Here is a 7,930-nt window from a genome sequence, read left to right on the forward strand (position 1 = left end):
GTTTTCTATTTTAGATAGTGAGCGAGATATATATTTTTTTTCATATGTGTGTGTGAGAGAGAGAGAGAGAGAGAGAGAGAGAGAGAGAGAGAGAGAGAGAGAGAGAGAGAGAGAGAGAGAGAGAGTTTGGATCGTACCTAGCAATGGGACAACGTTGTCATATTGTTTAAGTTTGGATCTTAAACTTAACTACAACGTTGATGCATTCTCGTTGCAGTAGTATTGCTCCCGTGTTATTTTATCTTAGCAAAAAAAAAAAAGATTGGAGATGGAAGGGGATAGAAAACTGGATAGATTAGGGCCACGAGATAAGCCGGTGACACAGCCGAGAGAAGAGCATGTAAAGCCTGAGAAGGAGAAACAAGGGTCAGAATGCATTATTCTTGTGTTAATTAACACACTCGAGAGAGTTCACGGTCGCATTGTGTATTTTACTTGTGTTTTCGAGTCCCACTGCAAGTGTAGCAGTTTATTTAAGTTGTTGTTTTCTATTAATCATTAATCATTCAAGTTGTCGTTTTCTATTAAAAAAAAAATATGAGGTCGTGTCATTGTCCTACGAGTGACGTCTCACTTTGGTTATCTGTCTATGTACCTGATTTATGCAATGGTTTTTGATTATGTGTGGCTGAGGGATCGATCTTGCAGTACAAACGTGACGTATATCTTCAGTGACATTAGTAATTTGATTTATTTAATTTGGTTGGTTTTGGTCTACGACATAGTTTTGTAGGTTATTAATTTTCTTTTAATTTGATTTTCAAAATTATAAAGTCTATTTGTAATGACTTTCAAGTCCATTAGTAATGACTTTCAAGTCCATTAGTAATGACTTTCAAGTCCACTAGTAATGACATCAAATCCACCTAATTGCATTTAAAGGCTATTGAACTTTAAAATCCACCGGTAACTAAAATCCGTTAAAATTCTCCATCCAATAACACCTAGCCATTTTTAAAAATACTCCTCTTTTCTATCTATTTTCAATAAAACTCCTTTTCAAATATGAAAAAATTTAAACTTTTAAATGGTTGATTGTTATAAATCATGTGGTGGATTGTCATAACAAGTCCAGTCCGGTCCTGCCCATCACAAGCCTGGTCCGTCCTATGTTGAGCAGGCTTAATCTTTTCCTTATTGTATTAGGGTTTACTCATAACCCCTTGTATCAATCCTTATATGATATGACTATGGTCGAACAAGACCCGAAGCACGAAGTGAAAGAAGCCGTTGGCAAGGAGCAACAAGGAGACCAGGACAAGCACGAAGATGAGGAACAGCACCTAGCCGAGAAGTAGCTCAAAGCGGAGGAAGCACTAGACGTCCCGGAAGATCCTCCAACACGCTCAAGGCTTAAGGAGCTCCACCCATCAACCAATGGAAGACTTAGGGAACTAGACAAGAAGCAAGCAGACGTGGCTCAAGTCTCCTCAATAATCATCACGGCTCAAAAGGTTCGGTAAAGGGTTAAGTGTTGCTTATGCACTCTTTTTCCCTTGTCAAGTTTTGTCCCATTGGGTTTTCTTGACAAGGTTTTTAATGAGGCCTAAGTAACACTTTCAAGGCCATTTACCAAGCCCAATTCGTGGGTACAAGGCCCATCACTTTGCCTTGGCCGATTTTCTATCTTTTCTCTTCATTCTTGCATTTAATGTTTTGTTATTTGCAAGACTTGGTGCATGGACTTGCATGAGTGTATTTCCAAGGCACTTGTGTATTTCCAAAGCACTTCTTCTCTTTCATTCCCCTCTACTATATAATCCCCCTCTATCTCTCATTTGTAACTGATCTAATCTTTTTATCAAAAACTCTTTCTAAAGTTAGATCTCTCTCTTGTTCTTTCTTTGGTGTGTAATATCCTTAGTGAAGTCCAAGTTCGGTAAATCAAAGGCTCTTCCGCAACCTTTGTGCAACCATTCGCTCCACATCCTTTGGTCTAAGTGATCTCACGATCCCTCATGTGCAAAGCCTATCCTTCTCTTAACTTCAAGAGTGTCGATTCTAGGAGATTCGTATTATGTGGTATCAGAGCACACTCTGAAAAGTTGAGTATTCTATCTTCTTTACCATCTTTCATCTTTTCCATTCCATCTTCATCCATAATCCATTGCATTTTCCGTTTTTTTTATTTTCGTCAGTTGTTTATTCTGGATTTTCTGTCAACTTGTCAGAATTTTTATAAATAACTGGCTCATCGTAAAATTATAAGTTCAACTGATTCTGAAACTAGAACGAGTCTAGTATTTTTAAAAATTATTTCTAGAATTTTTGAACTTGATTTTATAATTTATTTTGTAAAATCTAATTCATCTGTTTTTAGGCATAATTGTCATGTTTTTTTTTGTTTCGAACTAGTGACTGGGTTTGTGTTGTTTCAATGGCAGGGGAAGAGAAATCCAAGTCATCACGTTCGAGAATAAGTGCTAACAATCAAGTCTTCATTGATGCTATCACCAAGAAAATCACCAAACAAATGGATAGATTGATGAACGAAAAGCACGGAAAGCTTACAAAAAAAATTGACGAAAGACTTAAGCCGATGGAAGCACAACTTAAAGGAAAAGAAAAGATATCAGCCAAACAAGTCATCATCTCGGAGGGCAAGAAAAATAAAAAGGAGCAAAATAGTCAATCCCCGAAGAAGGAGCCGGTTGATAAACATTTCCCGAGTAGTCACTCATCTCACCGGAGCAGCCGAAGACTACGTGCGAGAAAAGAAATTGAACCACTCATAGCCGTCCAAAATCAGCAACTCTCAAGAAACAAGGAAGAACAAAGTGAAACCAACAATACGTAAAATCTCGCCTCGTCGCAAGCTAAGTGTACTCTTTCATCTCTCCAATTTTATTTTGTGCTTGATAAACTAACCAATTTTGAACCGGAGAAACCGAGTAGCATTGTTTCCTTTTCACAGGTTCATGAAGAAGCATCGCTAGGAAAAACACAAAAGAGTTTGTCGTCAAGGAGGTTCACGGCGATACTGGATCTTGCTTGAGTTACCGAGGTCTTTAGCTCCCGGTCCAAAACCATTCAGAATCCAATCGGTGTTCAAGAGGTAAACAACATGAGCCCTAAAACCATTGTTTCATGTTTATAATCTTAAAACCATGAAAACTTGAACATATGATTGTTGTTTGAAGTACTTTTCATATGAATATATAAAACCATAAAAATATGAAATTGTTGTTTGAAGTACTATTCACATGAAATTATAAAACCCTAAAACATGTGATTGTTGTTTGGACTGCTTTTCATGCGAAATTTTGAAACCGTAAAATATGAGATTGTTCTTTGGACTGCTTTTCATGTAACCCTAAAATCGATTATCACCTTAATATTTCTCTAAAATAAAATCGATCAAGCATGAACACCTAGAATTACATTATAAATTATAAAGTCTTAAGATCATGAATTATATGCTTGAAATTGCATGATGAGTGTTTGATCTTATAGATTTCGCATGCTAGGATGCTTGTTTAAAATCGCATGAATACTTGATATGAAAAGAGAATGTCGTTTGGCATGAAAGTATGAGATTATAAGATCATGAGAATATGAGATCATGAGAATATGAGATTATGAGATTATGAGATTATAAGATCATGAGAATATGAGATCATGAGAATATGAGATGATGAGAATATAAGAATATGCATAGACCTTGTCCGGGATGATTGTTCGGAGAAAAGGGGACGCGCCTCGGCGAGTTTATACACGTCCGAACTGATGCGCGGGCTACCTCTCTACCGAACGGTTGGAACAGGCAAAGGTAATAAGTGGTTTATAATGAAACCTAAGAATAAGCATATGTCTTTTCAGATGTCGAAACTCAATAACTTGGATTTTGCCGCCCTTAATCTCTCGGAAGATAACTATTTACAATGGGCGCTGAATACTAAGATTATCCTAAAATCAAAGGGGCTCGATGAATGTATTGTTGATTGCAATGACGAGCCCAATAAGATGAAATATAAGGCAATATTGATTATTTGCCATCACCTTGCGGAGAGTCTCAAGGATCAGTACTTGACTATTGAGAATCCCTTAGACCTTTGAAATGAGTTGAAAACACGATATGATCACCAAAGAACGGTGTTATTACCAAAGGCCATGTATGATTGGAGGAATCTCAGGATCCAGGACTTTAAGTCCGTGGATGAATATAATTCGGCCATGTTTTAGATAGTTTCTATCTTGAAACTGTGTGGAGAGGAGATAAGTGAGAAGGATATGTTTCAGAAAACCTTCTCCACCTTCCACACAAATAACGTATTGTTGCAACAACAATATCGTGAAAAAGGCTTTGAAACATATACAACACTGGTCTCATGTTTATTGCTCGCCGAGCAAAACAATAAATTATTAATGAGAAATAGCGAGATGAGACCTCCGGGATCAGCCCCACTCCATGAACCATAGCAGGTATGGCTTATTTAATTGAAGGGTATAGCCACGCCCATATATTATTGCCCAAGGGTACGCATTTAGAAATTTTAATGCGTTATATTCACCCAGCTCATAGAGGAGCCTATTAAGTTTCAAAGATATAAGAATGAATGGTTTCCATGTTGAAACCAAGGGCGAAGGAAATAAAGAGTTCCTTATGATTTATGAAAGCGCCCAAGGCCATAAGAAAGTCCTAGAGACTATTCCCGCTATATTTAACAGGCATTTACTGTGCTAAGGTCAGTATGATAGAAGCCAATGCCACGGTAAACAAAGAGTTTACCAAGAGATTCACTTTATGGCACGACCAGCTTAGCCCGGGTCGAGTATGATGCAAAAAATAATAATGAATACATACGGACACACATTGAAAGAATTAAGAGTTATCCCAAAGAATCTAAGGTGTGTAGCATGTTCATAAGGGAAACTCATTATAAGGCCATCATCAGTCAAAGTGATTAAAGACTATATGTCTAGATAATGCTGGTGAATTCCCGTCCCAAGCTTTTAATGCTTATTGTATGTCCACGGGGGTAAGTGTGGAACATTATATGGCACATGTACATACACAAAATGGTTTGGCTGAATCATTTATAAAAAGCATACAGCTAATTGCCAGACAGTTGCTAAAGAAATCAAAATTCCTGATCTCAGCTTGGGGACATGTTGTCTTACATGCAGCTGAATAATTCGCATCAGGCCATCTAGTGAACATTCATATTCCCCAAAACAATTTTTAACTGGTCATGAGCCAGACATATCCCATCTTAGATATTTGGATGTGCCGTATATATATCAATAGCTCCACCACAGAGAACTAAGATGGGTCCTCAAAGGAGGATGAGGATATATGTTGGATATGAATCTTCCATAATAAATAAGTAGCTTGAGCCGACCACTGTTGATTTATTCAAGGCCAAGTATGCGGATTGTCATTTTGACGAATCCAATTATCCACCATGAGGGGGGGGGAGATAATAATAATAATAAGCTGGTAAAGGAAATTACATGAAATCAATCATCCTTATCATGGGAAGATCCTCGGACTATGTAATATGAATTAGAAGTCCAAAAGATAATACAAAAGCTAGCTAATAAAAATGTCAGATTCCTTTGACCCACATAAAGTGACAAAGTCACATATACCAGCTATAAATGCACCAATAAGAATTGATGTTCAGGAAGGACACAATCAAGTTGCTATAGAGTCCAAAGCCCGTATGAACGTGGTAGACCAATAGGTTCCAAAGATAAGAACCCTCAGAAATAAAGAAAGGTGCTAAGAATGAATCCAAGGTTGAGAAAACCGTAGTTACCCGATACATAACCGAACCTCAGTTACCTAACAATGAGCCTTGGGACGCCAAGCTTCAAGGTACTGATGAAGTTCTTGATAATAATGAGATCGCGATCAATTATGTTATGTCCAGGATAAGATGGAACCGAAAGGATGTCGACATCGATGATATATTTGCATACAAGGTAGCATTTGAAATGAAATTAATAAGCGAGGATCTAAAACCCACGTCCATATTAGAGTGCATTCAAATATCATATTGGATTAAATGGAAATAAGCTATAAATGTCGAGTTGAATTCATAAAAGAAGAGGAATGTATTTGGTCCAATAATAAGGACGCCTCTCGATATAAAGCCAGTTGGACATAAATGGGTCTTTGTGAGGAAAATAAATAAATATGGTGAAATCGTGAGATATAAAGCACGGCTTATTGCACAAGGATTCTCACAGAGACCAAGAATATATTATGAGGAGATATACTCCCTTGTGTTGGATGCTAAGACATTTAATTTTTGATAAGTCTGGCTATATATATAAAAAAGAAAGACTTGATTTGTGACTAATGGATGTAATGCATGCATATTTATAGAAGTCCATTGGATAAAATATGAGATTACCAGAGGGTATTGAGCTCAAAGATAAGAAAGGTTCTCGAGAACAGCACTGCATAAGGCTGGAAAAATCCTTTCATGGACTTAGACTAAATGGGCATATGTAAAGTTATAAATGATCCCATCAGTCCATGTATTTTCATAAAGAGGTTTGCAAACAAAGGATTTGTAATCATAAGCAGTGTATATCAATGATTTAAACCTTTGGGTGATCGACCAAACAGTTAAATATAAAAGGAAAAGAATCTGAAATGAAAGACCTAAACAATAATTAAGTCATGTTTGAGATTACAAATTGAGTACGTGAATAATAGAATCCTTGTGCATCAAATGGCATATACTAAAAGAGTACTCAAGGAGATTTAATAAGGACTAGGCCCGCCCATTGACCAGGCCCAATGGTGGTCAGAAGCCTCAGATTGGATAGTGATCCATTCAGTCCGTAAATGTCATACCTCAGTGCCATAAGAGTTTTGATGTCTATGGAGAGCCACACTAGGCCAGATATATGTTTTGCCGTGAACTATTATTATTATCAAGATTTAGCTCATGTCCGACCCGAAGGCACTGGAACGGGATTAAATATATTCTTCGTTACCTACAAGGTACGAAAGATTTGGGTCTATATTATACTAACCAACCCAAAGAGGGATTCATCAGTTTTGCTGATGCAGGTTATCTCTCGGATCCGCACAACGGTCGATAACAAACTGGTTATGTTTTCACACACGGTGGTACATCAATATCTTGGCGATCTCAAAAGCAAACAATCGCAGCCACATCGTCCAACCATGCTGAAATTTTGGCGATGCATGAGGCCAGCCGTGAATGTGTTTGGTTGAGGTCCATGACTCAACATATTATGATCGATTGTGGGATGACTGAAGGGAAGGCAACACCAACAATAATGTATGAAGATAATGTTGCCTGCATAGCTCAGCTTAAAGACGTATATATCAAAGGAGATAGGACGAAGCATATCTTGCCAAAGTTCTTCTTCACTAATGAATTACATAAAGCCGGAGAGGTCCAAGTGGAACAAGTCCAATCATGTGACAATTCAGCGGATCTATTCACCAAGTCGCTTCCAACCTCAACATTCAAGAAACTTATAAATCAAATTGTAATGCGCCGGTTGAAAGATCTTCGATGAGCTTCAAATGAGGGGGGTAATACGTGTTGTACTCTTTTTTCCTTCACCACGGTTTTATCCAAATGGGTTTTCCTGGTAAGGTTTTAATGAGGCAACATCCCCAAGCGTATTACTAGCTCACGACGGTTATGATATCCAAGGGGGAGTGTTATAAATGATATGGTAGATTGTCATAACAAGCCCAGTCCGGCCCGGCCCATCACAAAATTATCAATGATTTAATATATGTTCTCACCCGTTACAAATTATCAATTATTTTATATTTATAATATTTGAATCATTTAAAATTTTCATATTTATAATATATGAACTTTTTAAAAGTTTCAATATTTATACTATTTTAAAATTTTATACAGATTAAAAATCACAATATTTTGAAACTTTAAAATAAATCTTAAAATTTTTAATATTTATAATATTT

At 37.0% G+C, this 7,930-nt stretch overlaps 1 protein-coding gene across 2 annotated transcripts in view; it reads right to left on the reverse strand.

Annotated features, from left to right (window-relative positions):
- The window catches only part of LOC17878308 (putative F-box protein At5g66830), a 3,072-nt gene extending 2,847 nt beyond the window's left edge, over positions 1-225 (reverse strand). For both annotated transcript variants that reach the window (XM_006285200.2, XM_023779246.1), the window contains exon 1: positions 138-225. The gene's annotated coding sequence lies outside the window, so the exon portion shown is untranslated. The remainder of the gene's footprint in view (positions 1-137) is intronic.
- Between the last annotated feature and the right edge of the window lie 7,705 nt (positions 226-7,930).

The sequence above is a fragment of the Capsella rubella genome, unplaced genomic scaffold (assembly GCF_000375325.1).
Source record: "Capsella rubella cultivar Monte Gargano unplaced genomic scaffold, Caprub1_0 scaffold_7, whole genome shotgun sequence".
Lineage (NCBI taxonomy): Eukaryota > Viridiplantae > Streptophyta > Magnoliopsida > Brassicales > Brassicaceae > Capsella > Capsella rubella.